Source organism: Pseudorca crassidens, chromosome 6 (assembly GCF_039906515.1).
Source record: "Pseudorca crassidens isolate mPseCra1 chromosome 6, mPseCra1.hap1, whole genome shotgun sequence".
NCBI lineage: Eukaryota > Metazoa > Chordata > Mammalia > Artiodactyla > Delphinidae > Pseudorca > Pseudorca crassidens.
The window spans coordinates 67,341,161-67,362,285 of NC_090301.1; positions in this window are offsets into that span (position 1 = coordinate 67,341,161).

Below are 21,125 nucleotides of genomic sequence, written 5' to 3' on the forward strand. Positions count from 1 at the left end.
CTCATGTTTACTTTCTGAAGCATTTTACTTAGAATAGGAATACAAAACATTAGTGCAGGCTTTGTTAAATTTGCCACTTCTCTGATATTTGAAAAGTACTTGAGTTGAGGACAGCATTTCAATGGTACTGAAAACCTCAGAGGCTCTTCAAGCAAATAAAGGCTTTTTGTCATTCTCATCTGCATTAGACTAGCAAATTGAATCAGAACTCTTTGACAGTGTTCAATTTTCAGATCTTTTTTTCAAGACTACCTTTGCTTTCCCAGCTAGGGTATCTGCATTTATGGGTCAAATTAATTTTGGTATATAAAAGGTATATATTTGCATTTATGCATATGCCATTGTGAAGATGTATGCCTTTAATATATAGAATATATAATGTGTGTCTTTATGTTATTATTAGAACTAAAATGATAATGAATAGTGTTGAGGGAGAAAACAAAAACACATTATGCCATGAAAACCAAATCAATTAGCTCTATATGTACCAACTAAAAATAAAATCCTGTTTTAGAGGTATTTTTTGACACTTGCTTGAGAAATGTTTAATTTTTTACATTTTCTAAATTCATATTTGATTTTGAATTTTTTCCCTTCACATATAAAAACCTCCTTCATTGTGCCCCTTCAGTTAAAAATGTCATAATAATAGTCCAGGCTTATCATTTTTCCCCTTCTACTTTCCATTATTGCTAGCAGCACGACAACTCTCCTATCACCCAGGGTTACAACCTTGAGTCCATCTTTGATTATCTCTCTTTCTACCTTGCATCTAGGACCTTTCTATGTCCTGCCATTTCTTTTATAATGTTTGAAAAGCCAGTTTCTTCTTTTTTGGTTTCCACCACCAAGACCCCAATCTACTTTCTTTTATTTTCTTTTATTTCTGCTCCAACTATTGCAATCTTCCACATTCTTGCCTCCATATCTTTCTTCTTCCATCTCAACTACTAGATTGCTATGAAGTCCATGTATCTATTGGCACATCTGAACCAGAGGAAAGAAAATGGCTTAACTTAAAAATGAACATGTTGAAAAGCAGAAGGCACTGTTTGTTGAAGGTACAAACGATCATCAACATTTCAAACAGTGCATCCCATGGAACTTTTAGTCTCTTGAGATATCACACACACACATACGTACACACACACTCTCACATACACACACACAGTTTTATGCTCCAATCTTGGGAAACGCTTCATACAGTGTATTCTTTTAAAGAGTCAAATTCACACCAGTTTAACTTGAAGTTATAAGAAGTCCTGTTGAAACATGCATCTTTTTTAGCATTTTAAATACAATGTTTCTTAAATGTTCTTGACCAGAGAGTCGCTCCTACAGTAATTTTTTTAAAGTATAATATGAAGAGCACATTTTGGGGAAAGTCATTTTATGCTATCACCTCCATCTATTTACATTTCAGAGCTTTCTTTTAAAAAGGAAAGCAAAGTCTGGGGTTGCCCTAATTTTAAAAATGTAGAAATTCCAGCAAACTGCAACCACTATGCCAGAAACCAAAAGAGAGCTGTCTACGAAGAACAGCACTGTTCATGGTTTATTTCACCTGGCGGGAGGATTTATGCAGATGATTTATACCATAAGTTGCTAATTTGGAAGCATTTTCACTGATGTCTTCCTGGAAATCATCCTCAGTTATGTTAAATCAAGAAACTATATTTCCCATCTTCAGCTTCACTGTCAAATTCCCATACATCTTCCTGCAGTCCATATGAAGAAATGAAAACAATAAACAACAAAAAGCTTTTTAGATACTAAAAGCTTATTGTCGTGTTATCTTTTAATGTAAATTCATGTCAGTCTGGGACAGTGTTTATTATGCACTCTACAGCTCACTGTTTGCTGTATAAGCTTAATGAATTTGCCACTGATAATCAGTGTAACACAAACTCTTTATGGAGCTTATTATGTGGGAAGTGTAGCTCTCAGCCACATTATCTGACAAAAGTGTCTATATAAGCAGTCATCCTGAAGTGCTGATTCTGTTATTTGATTTGGGATTAAACAGTCTGTTGCAAGCCATCTGCTTTTCTATGCATGCGTCCTTGAGAGGTTAGATTTCTACAGACAGTGCCCCATAACTTTAACAGGTATTTGAAAGATCAGAATTAGCTTAGACATATGCCACTGAAATTGCTGGCCTTATCCTAGAGGACTGTCCAGACTTTGACACTGGAGCCTAAATCAGAAAAACAAGTTTACTTTTCTCACATTGTTGCTGATTCAGAATCCTGCTGCATTTGGCCAAGTGCTGTGAGACTCGAGATCACTTGCCTGACAAACTTTTACAACAGTTCATGCTCCTGAGTATATGAAAGTGTGCACTGGCTGCTCAAGCCATGTCTCCTGATGACTCCCAAAGAACGCACTCTTCTGGCCTATGCCTGATTACTCTGCAGAAACTCCTGTGGTTTCTGCTATCTCAGCAACTTCTGGAAATACCCTACTGAAAACATGTATTAGATAGTAAGTGCAATTCTCTGTCTTCCTATTTGAGATAGAAAATGGTTGGGGTTCAATTCCAGGTAACCCGATCAAATAAAAACCTTACTTCATTAATAATCTAACTATTCCAGAAGTGGATTTTATGTGAGCTTCTAGGCATAGAAACAACTATTTTTCTTTGGATGTATGTCTGAATGTGTGAAGTGGATACTTCTGGAAGTTCCCAGATGTGTACCCCATTACTATTTCTTCGGTTTGAGATCTGAAACCCATTCCTTATTTACTCCATTGAAATGTAAAAAAATAAATGCCAATCTGACAATTTCCCTGATTACAACTGAAGCTACTCAACTTTTGCCCTTTGGCCATTTGAGTTACATCTTCAGTATACTACCTGTTCATGTACTTTGCTCATTTTTCTGTTGGGATGTTTGTTTCTTTTTGATTTGTAGGACTTATATATAGCCTATTATATATATTGCAATAATGTCTTTTTGTCTGTGACTTGGTTTTTAATGTGGCAATGGTGTTCTTTTTCACGCACAAGTATTTGATAGATATTCTGATTTAAAATGTGCATTAAAAATACAACCAATTACATGTTGTTTAAAAGACAAAAAATTAAAGTGTAAGGTTAAAGGTAGAAAGTAAAGTGTGGAAAAAGAGGTAGTAAATAAACACTAACCTAAGTTGTTGATGTAGCTATATTAATATCAAACAAAACAATCTGTAAGACAGGAAGTATTACTAGAGATAAAAAGAAACATTTCATAATAATGAAAGGATTAATACAGCACTGTGATACAATTTTTATATGAATGTACCTAACAGTAAAGCCTCAAAATATGTAAAAAATACATAGAGATAAAGGAGAAAAGATAAATCCATAGTTAGAGTAGGAGAATTTAACATGCTGCTGGGCTGGATTTCTTCAGGGACACTTCTACCTTCCCCTCTAGAGCATGGGTAGAAAGACTATTTTTCTTAATCAGTTGAATAGAATTTTCCCTGTAGTTATTCTTTTACAAGTGGTATGTCCTTTTAGGGATCCTGGATTTATGCAGAAATCCCAATTCCTTTTGCCCTCCTGGCTGTGGCCCTGTCTTATCTCCATATGAGGATATTAAACCTCAATCCCTTAGTGTTTATTGGGTTTAATTAACCATTCCCTGTTCCTTTCTTCCATCTTCGAAGCAGTAGCATTAATAGTTCACATTCTTATGATTCTGGATTTTACTTCCGGCATCTGAAAATTTCACTTTCAGTTTTGTAAGCTCAGCTATCAATTACATTTCATTATCTAGCCAACATTTCTATGTGCTGTAACAAGTGGATGATGGTTATCAGGCTTGCTTATCAAATACTGATTTTCCCTTTAAAAGCACAAAGTAGGATTATCTTGGCTGAATGCTCTGAGGTTGGGTGGAGTCAAGGGACATGTTCTCAACAGTGAATTCTGAGCAAATGTGATGCATGTTGTTTTTTGAGCTGAGCATTGAGTTGCTAGTGGGTGATCCCTTGGAGTTCTTTATTTTGTTGGGCACATCAGTTAGCTATGTTCAAGATGGCAGCAGCTCTGTCAGCCTGGATCTCTCATTAAATACAATGAGCAGAGATTACCTGATGACTTAAAAGGGACATGCAGCACAATTAGGAAATATATCTTTGTTATTACAAATCACTAAACTTTTGCCGTTTCTGTGTATTTGTTTTTTATCACAGCATAATTTAGCCTACCTGCTCTGTGGTAGGCAGAAAAATGGCTCTGCCAAAATGTCCACACCATAGATAAACACTGGATTCTGTGAATATATTAGGTTAAATAGTGGGGGGAAATTAAGTCGCAGATGGAATTAAGGTATTGATCAGCTGACCTTTAAATAGGGATATTATCCTGGTTTATGAGGGTACAGTGTAATTACAGGGGTACTTAAAAATGCAAGAAGGAAGCAATAAAGAAGATCAGAGAAAGAGCTATAATGACAGAAGCAAGGTCAGAGAGATGCTATGCTGCTGGCTATGAAGATGCAGGAAGAGGACCAAGAGCCAAGGAATGTGGGCAGCCTCTAAAACTGGAAAAAGCAAGGAAAAACATTTCCCCCTAGCGCCTCCAGAAGGCATGCAGCTCTGGAAATGCCTTGATTTTAACTCAGTGATAAAGTCTCAGTGGTGTCAGACTTGTAGCCTACAGAACTGTAAGATAATAGATGTGTGCTGTTTTAAGCTATCAAGTTTGTGGTAATTTATTATAGTGCCAATTGAAGACTAATACACTGAGCCATACACTTAATCATTTAGTATTGCCCTTAGACACAGGCAAGAGGGCCTAATCTTTAGAGGGATCGACATAGCATGGACACACACAAAAACTTTATTAAAGAACATTTGAGCAGCTCTGTCATTTGGAATTTGGATTCAGTCCTCACACAAAGCACCTATAACCCTAAATGACTTCACATTGACCACAAAATGGACATTGAATGCTAGAATTTCAGTTTTATTTAAAATATATTTAATTTAAAAATTTTTAGTAAATTTTCAAAATATTATTTAAAATTTCAGCTTTATGTATAATTTAGAAATGAAATTATGAAATAATCTTTTGGGCTTTTGTTTATACTTTAAATATTTTTATATTTCAGAAGAAAAATAATGATTTTTGAAAACATAAATAATAGTAATATTAATACTTCATAGTTTTTGACAAAAATAAATTAAATTTTGTACATTTTGAATATCATTTTATTTTATTTTTTTTTTTTTTTTGCGGTACGCGGGCCTCTCACCATTGTGGCCTCTACCGTTGTGGAGCACAGGCTCTGGACGCGCAGGCTCAGCAGCCATGGCTTACGGGCCTAGCCGCTCCGTGGCATGTGGGATCCTCCCGGACCAGGGTACGAACCCGCGTCCCTTGCATCGGCAGGCGGACTCTCAACCACTGCGCCACCAGGGAAGCCTCCTATCATTTTATTTTTAACTCTTTAAATCATTACTGAGTGGAGGGATCTGGGTCCCAGTATTTCAGACAACTGTACTTGAGGTAGAGCTTCTCCCCTACAAGTGAGGGCTGGATGGAGAAAGGGAGCCCTGGTCCTCTCAGCCGTATCTGCCTGGAATAGAGCTTCTGTAATACAGGACTGAAAGGTATAAGAAACACAGACAGACAGCCCCTCCTGGGGTAAAACTGTAGTTCTAGACTGGGAGCTTGGGGGAGAGCAAGCTTCTATCTTCTTGGCCAAAACTTCCTGGAGTTGAAGAGCTTCCATACATAGAATTTGGGGTGGGAGTAAGGAAATGGGTCATGGTTCAAATGCCACAGATTCTAGATGTTCTTACTGAGACTTAATAGATTTCCCTAAATGAATGTTTCTACATTACTATATGCCCTCAGGATGAATTTTCAGACTTTAAATGATTGTTTGTTTGTATTGTTTTTTCACCAGGTAAACAGGATGTGCTGAGCTCCTTATTCTGCCTTTCTGTAATCCTTTTGTGCAATAATTTTATACAGAGCATTATGCAAATTTTAAAGCATACCTTTGTTTTATGAAGTGATTATTTAATCAGTAACCTTTCTGGAACATTTAGAATATTCTTTTAGTTTGGTTTATCTTTTTCGAAGGTTTATTTCAAACATTTTTGTTTTTTAAAATATTTTATTTATTTATTTATTTATTTGGTTGCACCAGGTCTTAGTTGCAGCAGGCAGGCTCCTTAGTTGCAGCTCAACAGTTCCTTAGGTGTAACACGTGGGCTCCATAGTTGTGGCACATGGGCTCCTTAGTTGCGGCATGTGAACTCTTAGTTGAGCATGCATGTGGGATCTAGTTCCCTGAACATGGATCGAACCTGGGTCCCTTGCATTGGGAATGCGAAATATTAACCACTGCACCACCAGGGAAGTCCCTTAGTTTGGTTTATATAGAACTTTTTATGAGCACGTTTTTTACATACAATGAGGGATTTCTCCAAGCATTTTCATATTATTTAAATTTAGTTTTTGTTTTCCAGTCAACTTATTGCTATCTACTTATCTAATAAAATGCACTACTTCAACTGTAGTTTGTTTTGTTTTGACAAATTTATGCACTGACACAATCAAGATATGCAGTATTTCCATCACTCCAAAAATCTCCCCTCTGTTCCTGTCCAGTCTAAATCATCTCCCACCAGGTTTCAATTGACCATCTATCTGTTTCTTATTGATATACATTAGAATAGTTTTTTTGAGTGTTTCATATAAATGGAACAATGTACTTTGTTAACATTTTTTTTCTTTCCAGATGATAAAATATCATTTTAGTATCATCTGGCTTACTTTGATTCAGGAAATACCCCAATTAAAATTATTTTATTTATTGTCCTTTGTATAACATGCCTTTTTTCTCTGGATGTTTTTATGATTTTCTCTTTATACCTGGTTGTCAGGTATAGTCACACCCTATGATCACTCACTAGTCTTCCTGAAGATATTCTGGCTTTCTATATTATAAGGCACCTAATGTACCCTAGGATGTGTATTTTTAATTCTTGCAGTTTTCTTTGGGCTCACTTTTTTTGAATTGATTAAGCCTCTTGTAGTAGGTTTATTGTTCTCATCAAATTTGAAATTTCATGACTTCAAGTATTTTTCTACCACCCTCTTTCTGGAACTCTAATTATACATATGATAGTATGTTTTATTTTTTTTCTCACAACTTTTACTTTATTCACATTTTTTGGTCTGTTTTTTAGCTTTCTTTTTTTATTCGTTATTTTTTAAATCTTTTTTTAATTTATTTTTATTTTTTATTTATTATTTTTTTTGTGGTATGCGGGCCTCTCACTGTTGTGGCCTCTCCCATTGCGGAGCACAGGCTCCGGATGTGCAGGCTCAGTGGCCATGGCTCACAGGCCTAGCCGCTCCGCGGCATGTGGGGTCTTCCTGGACCGGGGCACGAACCCATGTCCCCTGCATCGGCAGGCAGACTCTCAACCACTGCGTCACCAGGGAAGCCCTAATCTTTTTTAAAAATAAATTTATTTATTTATTTATTTTTGACTGCATTGGGTCGTCATTGCTGCTCTCAGACTTTCTCTCGTTGAGGTGAGTGGGCGTTACCCTTCATTGTGGTATGCGGGCTTCTCATTGGGGTGGCTTCTCTTGTTGCGGAGCATGGGCTCTAGGTGTGTGGGCTTCAGTAATTGTGGCTAGCGGGCTGTAGAGCACAGGCTCAGTAGTTGGGGCTCATGGGCTTAGTTGCTCCGCAGCATGTGGGATCTTCCCGGACCAGGGCTTGATCCCGTGTCCCCTTTCTGTGAAGGATGTCCAGGGCATTTTGGAGATGGTTAAAAAAGTTCGCTGCAGAATACAGATTCAAATCTGTGCTGTAGTCACATAAGTCACTGCCTCCGATCAGCACCGTGATGACCTTCCAGTCCTCGTGGAAATTTTTCTATCGTCATCTTTCATCTTTTGTATCAGAGTCTGGACTTGGCTTGAAAGTTCCTTAGCCTTTGTTCCAGGAACAACCTGATTAAGGAAGGCATTTGTGTCATTGGCGTTGCCTGTGCCCACTGCACAGCCTGTGAGATTTCCGTTAAACTTCCAAAGGATATTCAGTAAGGTGGTCACCTTCTCCAGGTAGCTGTCTCCTCCTGAACTATATGACAGCCCCCAGTACTGAGTAGTGACATCAGAAAGGTGTTTTCTTTTTGTGCTTCAGCCTATTTGATTTTTATTGCTATGACTTCCAGTTCCTGGGTCTATTCTTTTGCAGTATCTAATCTGCTGTTCATTCCACACAGTGAATCTTTCATTCATATATTTTATTTTTCAGCTCTAGAAATCCCTGTGCTTTTTTATATTTTCTGTATTCTCTCATGATGTTCATGATTTTCTTTAAAAATGTTGAACATCATTATAAGTCTGTTTCTTTAACTACTGCCCCCGACCTCCCAGTTTTGGGTGAATACAGCTTCTTTGCGTATCTAGTAATTTTTAATTGGCTGTTGGGCATTGTGAGTAACCTTGTTGAGATACTTTAATGTGTATTTACTTTTGTTTTGGCAGGTAGTTATAGTTACTTCACATTAGCTTGATTCTTTTGAGTCTTGTTTCTATGTTTCTTTAGAAGAGGTCTGGAATAGCCTTTATTCTAGGGAAATTTTAGTCCTATTACTGTGGTTTAACTCTCCTGAGGTTGCCAGTGAATGCCCTGAGTGTTTAAAAAGGTCTTTTCACTTTGGCTCATTGAAACTTTAAAGGCTTCCAGTCTTGTGTTAGCTCTAGGAATTATTCAGCTTGTAGCTCCAACTATTTCTAGAAGATCTTCTTTGTGAAACCTCGTGAACTCTCACCTTATGCATGTACAAATTTAACCAAAGATTTATGAGGAGCCCTATACATATTTCTGGAGCTTTTCCTCTAAATAGCTTCCTCCTCTTCAGTACTCTTGCCTTGAATGTTACAGCTTCTTCTGATTCCCCAAACACAAATCTGTCTTCTCAGTTTCTTGAGATTGCTGTGTTCTGCTTGGGTTTCCCATACTGGCACCATGTCCTATGCAGAACATTGGGATAATTGTAGGGAAACCCTCATTTGTTTCTCTTTTTTTCAGGGATCACAGTCCTAAATTACCTCTTTTCCAATGTTGAAAAATAGCTGGTTCACATATTTTGTCCAGTGATAGGACAAATTTTGATTTTTTAAATTAGGTACCTTATAATATAGAAAGCCAGAATATCTTCAGGAAGACTAGTGAGTGATCATAGGGTGTGACTATAAAGAAGTGTTAGCTGTAATATCTCTGCCATTTCATTGGTTTCACTAGGTTTCTATATGAGTAAGATACATAGAAGACCATGAATCAAAACAGTCTCATAGAATTTAGAAAACTCATTAAAAAGAACTCTTTCTAATTATCTGATAAACAATTACTGTGTTCAGATACTGTACATTTCACAACTTTCATCTCATTTAATACTTTCAGCACTCTTTCAAAGAAGTTATAAATGGAACTTACAACTATAGAGGGAAACAAATAGATCACAACACTTTGGATAAGCAATTAGAAGAGACCAATTCTTGTGATGATGATAGAGGTTTAGTGGATGTACTAATGAAGCTGCTTCAGATACCTTTTGGTAAACTTTGAGCTATTGAATTACATATGCTCTTTAGTAATTAAACAGTTAATTCCCTTAAGAGAAGTTTGAAGTAAAAACCCTGGGCTGAAAATCGACAAGGCATAACCAGTGTAATAACTACAGGTCCAAAGTAGAAGGCAGATTTACTCTTATTCAAAGACCCGATAAAATTACCAGTCCTAACTCACACAATAAGAATGATAAAAACACACAACCTTCTTGGTCTGAGGGATAGTAGAAATATATTCTGATTCTCTAATTTTACAGGGGACACCTCTGAATCCCAGCAGAATTAATGGCTTCTACAAGGCTGCCCAGCTAGCTCTTAGCTTAGCTGACAATAAAACCAGGACTTAGGACTTGAGTCACTGTTTTGACTTTATCAACTGAGACAGATTCAATGAGATAAACACAGAAGGTACATACTTAATTGACTGCATCTCAGATAAAACCACCAGGAAAACCAAACAAAACTGCTGCTTCACTGTCAGAGTTCTCTTTTAGCTTTGGGATTACATGAATTTCATGTATATTAACTAAAGAGCAACTGGTATACATCACATATCATTTAGTTTCTGGGGAAAATAATATCAAAGAATAGTATATAGATTTGGTTTAAGATTCATTTATATGTGGATGGTAATATTGCTTTGGGAAATGGGATTTTGTTTAGTTTTGAAAGCTGAGACAGATTTAATGCTTGCATCTTTAAAGGGAAGAAAACAAGAGGATGCATTTCTAATGATGGCTCTTCTGAGAAGGGATAATGCAGTCTCTCTTTTCCTTGGAGGCCTAATACTGAAACTCAACACAAGAGTGGGAGGGGCATGTAGGGAACAGTTTGGATTAGAAACACAAATTTTAAGCATGATGATGCTAAATATAGTTTTTTTTTTTTAAAGGAACTTCCCCTTTTCTGACACTTGCTAAAGAAGCTCCGGCCTAATCTTATATTTTTATTGCCACAATCAGGTTTCTCCAAGGAACCCTGATTACCCTTTATTGGAGAATAGGATTTAGAAACAAAGATCTGAGTTCTCATTGCTACTAGGATGTCACTGCTTCTAGGTCCTCTCAGCACAGAGAGCTAGGAAAAATATACTGAATTATGGGTATACACATATGTATATGTATTTATGTGTCTAGCTATATCTGTGTATTTTAAAATGTACATGAGTTTTTACTGATGTCACTAACTAATCTAGAACCACAGATTTCAATCTAACATTACCTTCTGACTTATTTCTCATGTCTTTCTCTGACAGTGAGAAACTTTTCTCACATTATCTACAATTTATTTACCTATTTGCTCAACCTTAGTACATATGTAAATTAGTTTCAAAATTGTTAACCCATACCTCTGTGAGGATCAGATTTACTAATTAGAGTGCAGTGTTTGTAAAGTTCTTTTTGTCTTCCTACTTATAGTTTTTAGTCAAATACCAACTTTCTAAAAGTTACTTAATGTCCCTTTTTTTCTGTCTTCTTCACTGAGGTTAATTCATAAATTGTAATACAGTTAGTTTCACTTGGTACAATCTGTATTCTATTCTGAGATCCACCCAAAATTCTAGTTGATTTTATTTAAATTTGCATATGGTAAAGATGACAGTACTGTAGGTTTTGACAAATGCGTAGTCATGTGTTTTCCTATGCAATACCACACAGAAAAGCCCATCACACTAAAAACGCCAACGTGAGGCCCCATTGTATTCAACACTTTCCCCACCCTCACCACTGGCAAACACTGATCTTTTTCCAGCTCTAACACTGTATCTTTTAAAAATAATATCATGTAAATGGAAGTATACAATATGTAAACTTTGGAGCTTGGCCTTATTTAGAATAATGTATTGAAGATTCATCTGTGTTGTTGCAAGAATCAGTAGCTTGCTCCTTTTTCTTAAATTGTTGAGTAGTATTATATATACAATACAGTTTGTTTAGCCAGTCACCTACTGAAGGACTGTGATGTTATGTTCAGTGACTTAGTCTTTTCAGGCTGCTATAACAAAGTACCACAGACTGGGTGGCTTATAACAATAAAGAATTATTTTTTATAGTTCTGGAGGCTGGAAGTCTGTGATGAGGGAGTTAGCATGGTTGGATGAGGGCTTTCTTCCAGGTCACGGACATCTCCTTGCATGCTCACATGGTGGAAGCGGTGAGTGTTCTCTCTGGGGCCTCTTCTATAAGGGTACCAGTCCTATTCATGAGAATTTTACTCTCATGAGCTAATTATCTTCAAAGGTCCCACCTCTTAATACCATTGCAATGGGCTTCAGGATTTCAAAATGTGGATTTTGGGGGGCAGGTGGGCCTGGGACACAAACTTTCAGACCATAGCTTCAAGTTGTTGGTGATTATTTATAAAGTTGCTATAAACATTCATTTAGGAATTTTGTTTGAACCTAAGTTTTCCATTCACTTGGGTAAATATCCAGGAGTATGGACAGTATGGAGCTGGACCTTTTGTTAGTGTATGTTTAACTTTATAAAAAATGGCCAAACTATCTTCTAAAGTGGCTGTACCATATGGCATTCCTACATGAATGAAAGTTCCTATTTTTCTGCATCCTTGCCAAGATTTGATGTTGTTTGTTTGCCTTTCTAATAGGTATCTCATGGTTTTAGTTTGCATTTTTCAAATGGCAAATGATACTGAACATTTTTTTTCTTCTGTTTATTTCCTATCCCTGTATCTTTGGCAAATACTTGTTCAAATCTTTTTTGGTGAAGTACTAGCCTTATTAAAATGTAATTCATAAAGAAAAAAATCCACTTATTTAAGATGCACAATTTAGTGTGTTTTGGTATATCTCCAGAATTTTGAAACTATCTACCAATTTTAGAACATTGTCATAATGCCAGAAAGAAACCCCGTACCCTTTAGCAGTTACCCCTCACCCCATTTCTCCTAAACTTCCCAGAGCTAGACAAACTCTAACCTGCTTTTTGTCTTTATACATTTGCCTATTCTGGACATTTCATATGAATGAAATCATGTAATACGTAGTCTTTTGTGACTGGCTTCTTTGACTCAGTGTAATGCTTTCAAGGTTTATCTGTGTTGTAGCTCATATCAGTAATTCATTCTTTTTACTGTCAAATAACATTCCATTATGTTGATTTACATTTCCCAGAGGGCAAATGATGTTGAGCATCTTTTCAAGTCCTCATTGGCTATTTACATATCTTCTTTGGATAAATGTCTATTCAGATCCTTTGTGCATTTTTAACATTGGGCTATTTGTCTTTTTATTATTGAGTTGTAAAGATTCTTGATTTATTACATATATAAGTCCCTTATCAAATACATGATTTTCAAATATTTTCTCCTATTCTGTAGGTTGTCTTTTCACTTTCTTGATGATGTCTTTGGAGCAAAAACGTTTTAAATTTTGATGAATTCCAATTTTTTTCTTCACTTTGGTTGCCTGTCCTTTTGGTATCATATTTCAGAAACCATTGCACACTCCAAGATCATGATAATTTAGGCCTATGCTTACTACTAAATGTTTTGTAGTTTTACATTTATGTCTATGAGCCATTTTATTTTTGTCTATAATATGAAGTAAGGATCCAGAGTCATTCTTTTGCACTGGGCCAGACTACTTTAGTGCTGTCTATTTTTCTCACGTTATGAAGCCTCTAATGTCACTCCTTAGGTATGTACACATTCACACTGGGTTGACAGTGGTTTTAGCAGGGCTCTCTTCAACTATTTCTTTCCCTAATCATTCAGTGGAAACTTGCCTTTGCTAGTATTATACCCAGCTCCAGAAATAGGATCAACTTTTGTATTCTTGTATACTGAGACCTTGCTGAGACCTAACACCACCCTGCTAAATGTACTCATTAGTTCTAGGAACTTTTTTTGATAGCTTTTTCTTGGATTTTCTATGAGATTTCTAGATTATGTGATTGGTGACATTGGTAGATATGAAGTAAAGGAAAAAAGTTTTTGTTTTTAAATGAAAGGAATAAAAATTTAGGGGCTCATTGGGTATGAGGTGCCCTTTGGGAGACTCATGTAGACATTTTCACTGTACATCGAAGATCCTGGTCTAGGAACTCTTTAAAGACATCTGATTTAGAGATAGCAATTTGAGGATTCTTCAGTAGATAGTTGCTAACTAAAGTCATGGACATGAATGAGGTCAATCCAGACTGTAAAAAGACAGAGGACCAGAAGGAAAGATTTCTGAGAAGAGCAGCAGTAATTTACTCTCATTTTGTCATTTTACAACATCTATAAGCAGTTGTTTACATAACTGCTTAAACTTTGAAGATGGTCAGTGGAACAGAACTACTCTCTATCGTCTTCTAGTATCTGCCCCTGGTAATAAGAAGGTGTGCGAAAAGAGCACAGCAGGCCTGAGACTGCTATCCTTAGAAAGGCCTGCTTGTAAGATTAGCCCGGCTGGTTCCTGGGAACTTGGATTTGGGAGAGTTTCCACCATTTCCTGATAAGGATGTCTCACTGTACCTAAACTGTTTGTACAAACAATGTAGTTTATGCTGACTACCTGCCTTCCTTCTGGGAATCTGGAATTTTTGCAGATGCTAGGTAGAGGGTGCCTACATGACCAAAGCCTAACAAAAACCCTGGGCACTGATTCTCTAATGAGCTTCCTTGGCAGATGGTATTTCATGCACATTGTCACAACTTACATTAAAGAGGAATTAAGTGCATCCTGTGTGATTCCAGTGGGACAGGTCTCTTGAAAGCTTGCTCCTGGTTTCCTCTGGACTTTGTTTCATGAGCCTTTCCCATTGCTCATGTGCTTTTCATCTTTTGATGTAATAAATCATAGCCATGAATACAGCTATATAGTAAGTCCTGTGAGTCTTCCCAGTGAGTCATGAACCTGGGGGGTGAGGCTTAGGGGCTCCTGACAAAGAAAGCTTTTATCATTTAATTACCATTACTTTGTACATGCTGTATATTTTTTTCCTTCAGTGGCTTTTAGAATTTTCTCTTTATAGTTGAGTTCTGCAGTTTTGTTGTAATGTGTCTGTATATGGTTTTCTTCTTACTTGATCTTACCACTTGATGCACCTTTTCAATTAGAGAGCTCATGGCTTTTCCTGGCTAGTTATTTCTCTACCAATATTTTTTAAAATGTTGCCTCTCTACCATGCCATTACATGGATTCTGGAACTTCTGTGCCATTTCCATGTTTCTTATTTCTGTCTCATATTTTAATATCTCTTTATCTGTGTGAGCTGTATTCTGAAAAATTTCCTCAGTTTTTTCTGCTAATTTGCTAATTCTTCATTCAAAATTGTGTCTCATCTACTAATTGCCCACATCTATCAAACTTTTTATGTAAGTAGCTATGATTTTATTTACTAAAACTATTACTTGTTTTTCTTCTGTATCCTTGCTTTTTTGGCATAATTCCCTGTTCTTGGTACATAAGTGCTGTTCCTTACTTTATCTGTTTGAGGATTACTATAATTATTTTAAAGTTCAGATGCATCTCTGAAGTCATCTCTTCAGGTATAAATCCTCCTTTTTGGAAATGACATTTCTCATACATTCTGTAATTGCTCTCTGTGAATTTATTTTCTTTTGGAATTGCTCTAAAGGGGAAGTTTTTCGTCCTGAGATACAAAGGCCTTGCTGGGTAGTGTAGTGTTTTGCTTGTTGCTTCTTCTTGGGCTCTATAGGCTTATTTTGCTTTTAAGCAGGTTTGTGCTGTGTGGATACCATGAATTCAGCCTCAGCACCCTCAAAGTGCAGACTTCAGTTTCTGGTTTATGGGATTTTTTTTCCCCATAGTCAAGGTTAGTGGCTTGTTCTGGTAGTGATTTCCTGCCCCAGTTTGCAGGCAGGCATGTGTTCTGCAGTCCTGCTTCCCTGACATGCAAGTGGCCTGTGGCTTTGGCTACTCTGGAATTGCAGTGGAACCTGAAACACTGTGGTTTCTACCAAGTCCTGACACTCCTTAGCCACTTGGATTACTTGTTACTTCTGTGAATTCCCGTTCAGATTCTGGAAATGTATTCTCTTTCTTAATTTATGTATATGTTATCAAATATTTCAATTAGTTTTGAGTGGGAGGAGGAATTAGACTGTGTTCTCCATGCTTAATCAACAATCTGTACCCAGGAGTTCAGAATATATATGTTTATAGCATAGATCACATAGGAATCTATTGTTGTTGTGAAGCATAGTATATTTGGTATAAACTTACCAATTCACAAAATGAATCTTTATAAACACTAACTGAGATAATTGGTTTAGACTGTTAAAACTGAGTGTGGGTCATTCAAGATAAAATTGGTTCCAACCTCATGACCAACTTCTCCACCCACACTGCCCTAAATAATACTATAAGATTAACAATGTTGGGTTGTCACTGGAAATTGTTTTTTATATGTGGTTATTTACTTTGGTTGCAGCAGTCTGAGACTTTGCTTTTGGAGATGTTTACAGTTTTGAACCATTTCTATACTTTTTGTTCATCTCCCCTATAGGTGGCTGCAGAAGAAGAGCATTTGTTGTAAGATTTTTCTCCTGGTACCATCATTTTTCATGGCCTTGTGCCACTTGCCACATAACACAGGAACTAGTGAATGACCCAGTGTTTTAACTGTCAGTCACCATGAACTACTTTACGAAACAGGCTTAACAGCTCATAAACTGAAAGCAATCCTGTTTACTGCCATCTCTAGATTCATAGATTGTTTGCAGCCTGTTACTGTTCTAGCAACACTTAGGGGCCAAGCACCTAAAGTACTTTATGTATTTCTTGATGTCTCTTAAGAAGGGCTGGTCTGGTGAGCATCCTTGTACTTTTTTCATCTAAAATAATAGGATTAGACCTTGGGGTGACTGTATCAGAACTACTGACAGCTTTCTACAACATGCTGTGCATGAATATGTCTACCACATCTAGAAACTTTTGGAAGAGGAGAAATAGTACCACAGAAACAGTATTTGAAGATGAATAAATTGATTCGCCATTCTTTTTTTTTTTTTTTTGAGTCTATCACTGTAGGTTAATTGACGCTTTCTTTTCTTTGTCTTATTGGCCTGTCAGCACTTTTCCCCCCTGTCAGAGTAATTGCTTTACTCTCTACCAAAGGTAGATGTATATTCTGAAAATAAACTTGAATCTATTAAAGTGGCTAACGTATAGTGGTGTCCCTGTTTTGTAAATTGAGTTCAGATATAGGCTATCTATCTGTTTGGCAGCAGAAGAGGTAGCTATTGGTCTGAATTTTACTGTTTGAGATGTTAGAGCTGCCTTGTAAGGTGGACAGGGGTCAGGGTAGTATCAGATTCACACATTACTGTCCTCACTGAATTTATATGAATGACCTGCCCTGAAGATTGAAGAATCCCACACAAGTATGCTTAAGGCTCCTTTCAACCAGAGAATACTATTTTCACCCCGTTTTTTATGGTAAGAGATGCGATTGCCTTTTGACATACACTGATCTTTTAAAAGCTTGAAGAAAGCTCTGAAATTGTGAGAGAATATTGACAATCAGAATTTTTAAGAAGAGAGTTTAGTTTCCAAATTTGAAAGATGAAAAATTTATGATTTACTTCTTAATGTGAAAGATCTTTTGATTAGGTTTCTAATAAAACTCAGTCTGTGGAAATCACCAGCATTAATATTTAATATTACAGCACCCCTGTGAGGAAGATAAGTGTTATTGTCCCTTTCTTATGGAAACAAAGAAGGAAATAACTACCATGACAACACTATCCATAGTAGACATGAGTATTAATGTCAAGAAATGTTCCACTTCTGATCGTAAACTATAATTACTACCACATAAGGAAAGTCAAAAAACTAGCTAAGCGACCACGTACATCAAGGGAACTAGTCACATATTATGTGTCAAAAACCAGACACTACATACCGAATAAAACAAAGCAGAAAGATGAGATGAGTTCATTGCAAACCTGCAAGCTGGGAAACTCAAGGCTACGGGAGCAATGAGTTCTGAGTTTCTCATAGACTAAGGGGTTTTTATGGAATAAATGTGGAAATCATTTGGCTCTTTTTCAGCTGATTGCTTGCCTAGTGCTCTTTCTTATTGGATCAGGGTAGCTGAGTCGGGGAACAAGGAAGTCCAGAGATGGTGTGAACAGACTTGGCATTTAGGGATTGGCTGGTGCCCTCTGCTGATTTCTGAGAAGACCTGTAAATTCTTGTAAGGTTAAGTTGTTTCCTTTATGTGCTGTATTGGCCATCTCCATTTTGTCCTTGACATAAGTGACTCCATTTCTGTTTGCTTCTACAAATGTAAATGCTAATTTTTAAAAACTTTAATTTCAAGTTTAGCCAAGAACTTCAGTCTTCTGATATTTAAAGACTATTTGGATTTAATGTATTTTTCGTATACTTATATCAATGGAGAGAATTTTCTTCTTGTAAATTGAGTGATTTATGAAATATGCCATGGCAGCTGGACATTTTAAAGGATCAATGGGACTTACAACTCAGTATTCAGTTGATTTCAATTTCCTGTAATTATCCTGTCGACTTTATCTCTAATAAATTCTGTGCCCCAAACATCTTAAGTAAAGTGGCTAACATATGGCATAGTCAGTAAGCGGATCATTGAGGGCACAGATCCAGCTCTGCATAAGCGTCTTTACACTTCCTTTCCTTCCCTTCCATCCTTCCTTCCTTCCCTCCCTCCCTCCATCCATCCCTCCCTTCATCCCTCCCCCTACTTTTCTTCTTGTCTCCTTTCTTAAATTTTTAAAACTTCAATTTGTGAGCTGGAAAATTCCTAGCACATTTTATAAGAGAGGTGTCATTACTTACATAGTGAATGACTCTTGCCAAAATGATGAGAGAGCTCCATATAAAATAGTGTAAGGAAATTTACTTGTTAGTTTAGTAACTTCCACGGCTGTCTGAGATCTACCTAAGACTGGCTAAATTTTTTTTCATGTGACTAATAAAAAGGTATCAAATATTTGACTTTTAAATATTTTTTAAAGTGTTCATGAGTTTTTCTGTCACAATTCATTGTCACCTTGGTCAAGAAGGAATGGAAATGTCTAGGGCAAATAGAAGGTCTTGTTAACTCTCTGGCCTCTTTTTTAACTGTACCCATACATTTTTAATTAAATAGAATGTGTGAACTTTGTAATACTATTGTGCTAGTGCACACACACACAAATACATATTTAAAACTTCCTAGATAAATCCATTTGTGGAAAAGCACTAATACTGTCCTAAGAAGCTTTAAAGAAATAAAGTATCAATTTCTCTAGAGCATTTGTCTCATTATCTACGAAAGTTGCTCTTAAATATTTATCAATTTCTACTTGACCTGTCACAAGCAATTATTACTTTCTGAGATTAAAATACAGACTTTTTAGTTAAATGATAGAAGAGAAAGAACAAATGGCTTTTCCCCCTAGCTGGACTACTTGGGGTCTTCTCCCTCATGAATGCCATTTTGCATGGCATATCACCACATTTTAGATTTTGCTGATTAAATGCAGTCCCATAATTACTTTTTGTTTATCTTCTCATTTGTGCTGATGTATAATGTTTGTATTTTTGGAGAGAAAGGTGATCTGCATGTCTTACTCCTCTGCCATGTTGAAGCTCTGCCTAACTTATTTATTTTATAGTAGTAGTTCATACCTCTTAATTCCCTACCCCTATCTTGCCCCTCCCCCTTCCCTCTCCCCACTGGTAACCACTAGTTTGTTCTTTATACCTGTGAGTCTGTTTCTTTTTTGTTATATTCACTAGTGTGCTTTAGAGTCCACATATAAGTGATATACACTATTTGTCTTTCTCTGACTTATTTCACTTAACATAATACCTTCTAAGTCCATCCATTTCATTGCAAATGGCAGAATTTCATTCTTTTTTTGTGGCTGAGTAGTATTCCATTGTGTGACATATATATATATATATATATATATATATATGAGATTCCTTGAGTTCTGTTCTTCTTTCTCAAGGTTGTTTTGGCTGTTGGATCTTTTATGTTTCCATGCATATTTTTAAAAATTATTTGTTCTAGTTCTGTGAAAAATGCCCTTGGTGTTTTGATAGGGATTGCACTGAACCTGTAGATTCCCTGAATAGGACCTTTTAAATACTAAGAAAAGTCTGTTCACTTTAAACATTAGAAACAATGATTTACACATATTAATCATGGTTTCCAGGCCAAACTTTATTTATATAATTTTTTAATTCCACATTTTATGAATAACATGACTTTTAAAATAGAAGACTATATATTACCCATTCCATGTATTATTTAGATGATTTGGATTCATTCCCACTGCTAGCTTAAATAACCCCTCTAAACAAATGGAAAGTATCTGAAAAAAAATAAAACATTAAATTTCAATAAGACAAATGAATTTATCACTAATCCTTTCCAAAAGGTGTGAAGTTGCACTTATATGTTGTTTTCATTATGCATTCATTTGTAATAACCATAACCATTCTTCCTGTATTATTAGACATATATTTACTATACAAAAACATACATTTTCACAATAAATAACATTTTATTTAATTTAAATCTTTGTTTACTTTTGTTCTTTAATCGTGCTATTTTATAAAAATAAAGTTATATATGTGGTAGTTCTGTTTTAAAATAACTTCCTATCATTTATACTCTGATTTTATAAAATATAGAAAATTGTATTTAAAAAGTGTTCTATAATTGTAGACCTAGAGATAATTACTGTTAATGTTTTTCTCTCATACATATAGGTGTGTATATGTGTGCATAAACATATGTGCATATATACATATATATTATAATATAAATAAGAGTTTATTTTAATAGACTTTATTTTTTAGAGAAGTTTTAGGTTCACAGCAAAACTGAGCAGAAAGTACAGAGATTTTGCTAAACCTCCTGCCCCTACATATTCACAGACTCCCACTATCAACATCTAGAACCAGAGGGGCACATCTGTACCAAAAAATGAACCTATATTGACACATCATTATCACCCAAAGTCCATAGTTTACTTAGGTTTCACTCTTGATCTTGTACATTCTGTGTACAATTTTGACAACTGTATGATGACATGTGTCTTACAGATTAGTTTCACTGCCCAAAATGTCCTCTCTCCTCTGCCTACTGATCCCTCTCTCTCCACTAAACCCCTGGTAACAGTTGATCCTTTTACTGTCTTTATAGTTTTTTAGTATTAATTTTATTTTATGAAAACACTTTCTTTTATGAACATATTTCATGTCATTAAAATTTGCAAATATGTAATTTTATAAATTTATATAATATTGTATTTAAGTATCATTTTCCTTTTTTTTGCCATATAATATTTAACCATTCTGATATTGTTGGGTATTTAAGTAGTTTCTTTTTTTCTTGCTATTATAAATAGTTCCTTTATGAAAATTTTATCCATTAATTTTTGAAAAATATTACGATTTTCTTAGCTTACAGTATAGATATTGAAGGCCATATTTTACAGTTCCTCAGGCCAAAAAAAAAAGGATTCATCCATGACTCCTTTATTTCTCTTCTACCTTATTTCCATCTCAAATCCTTTC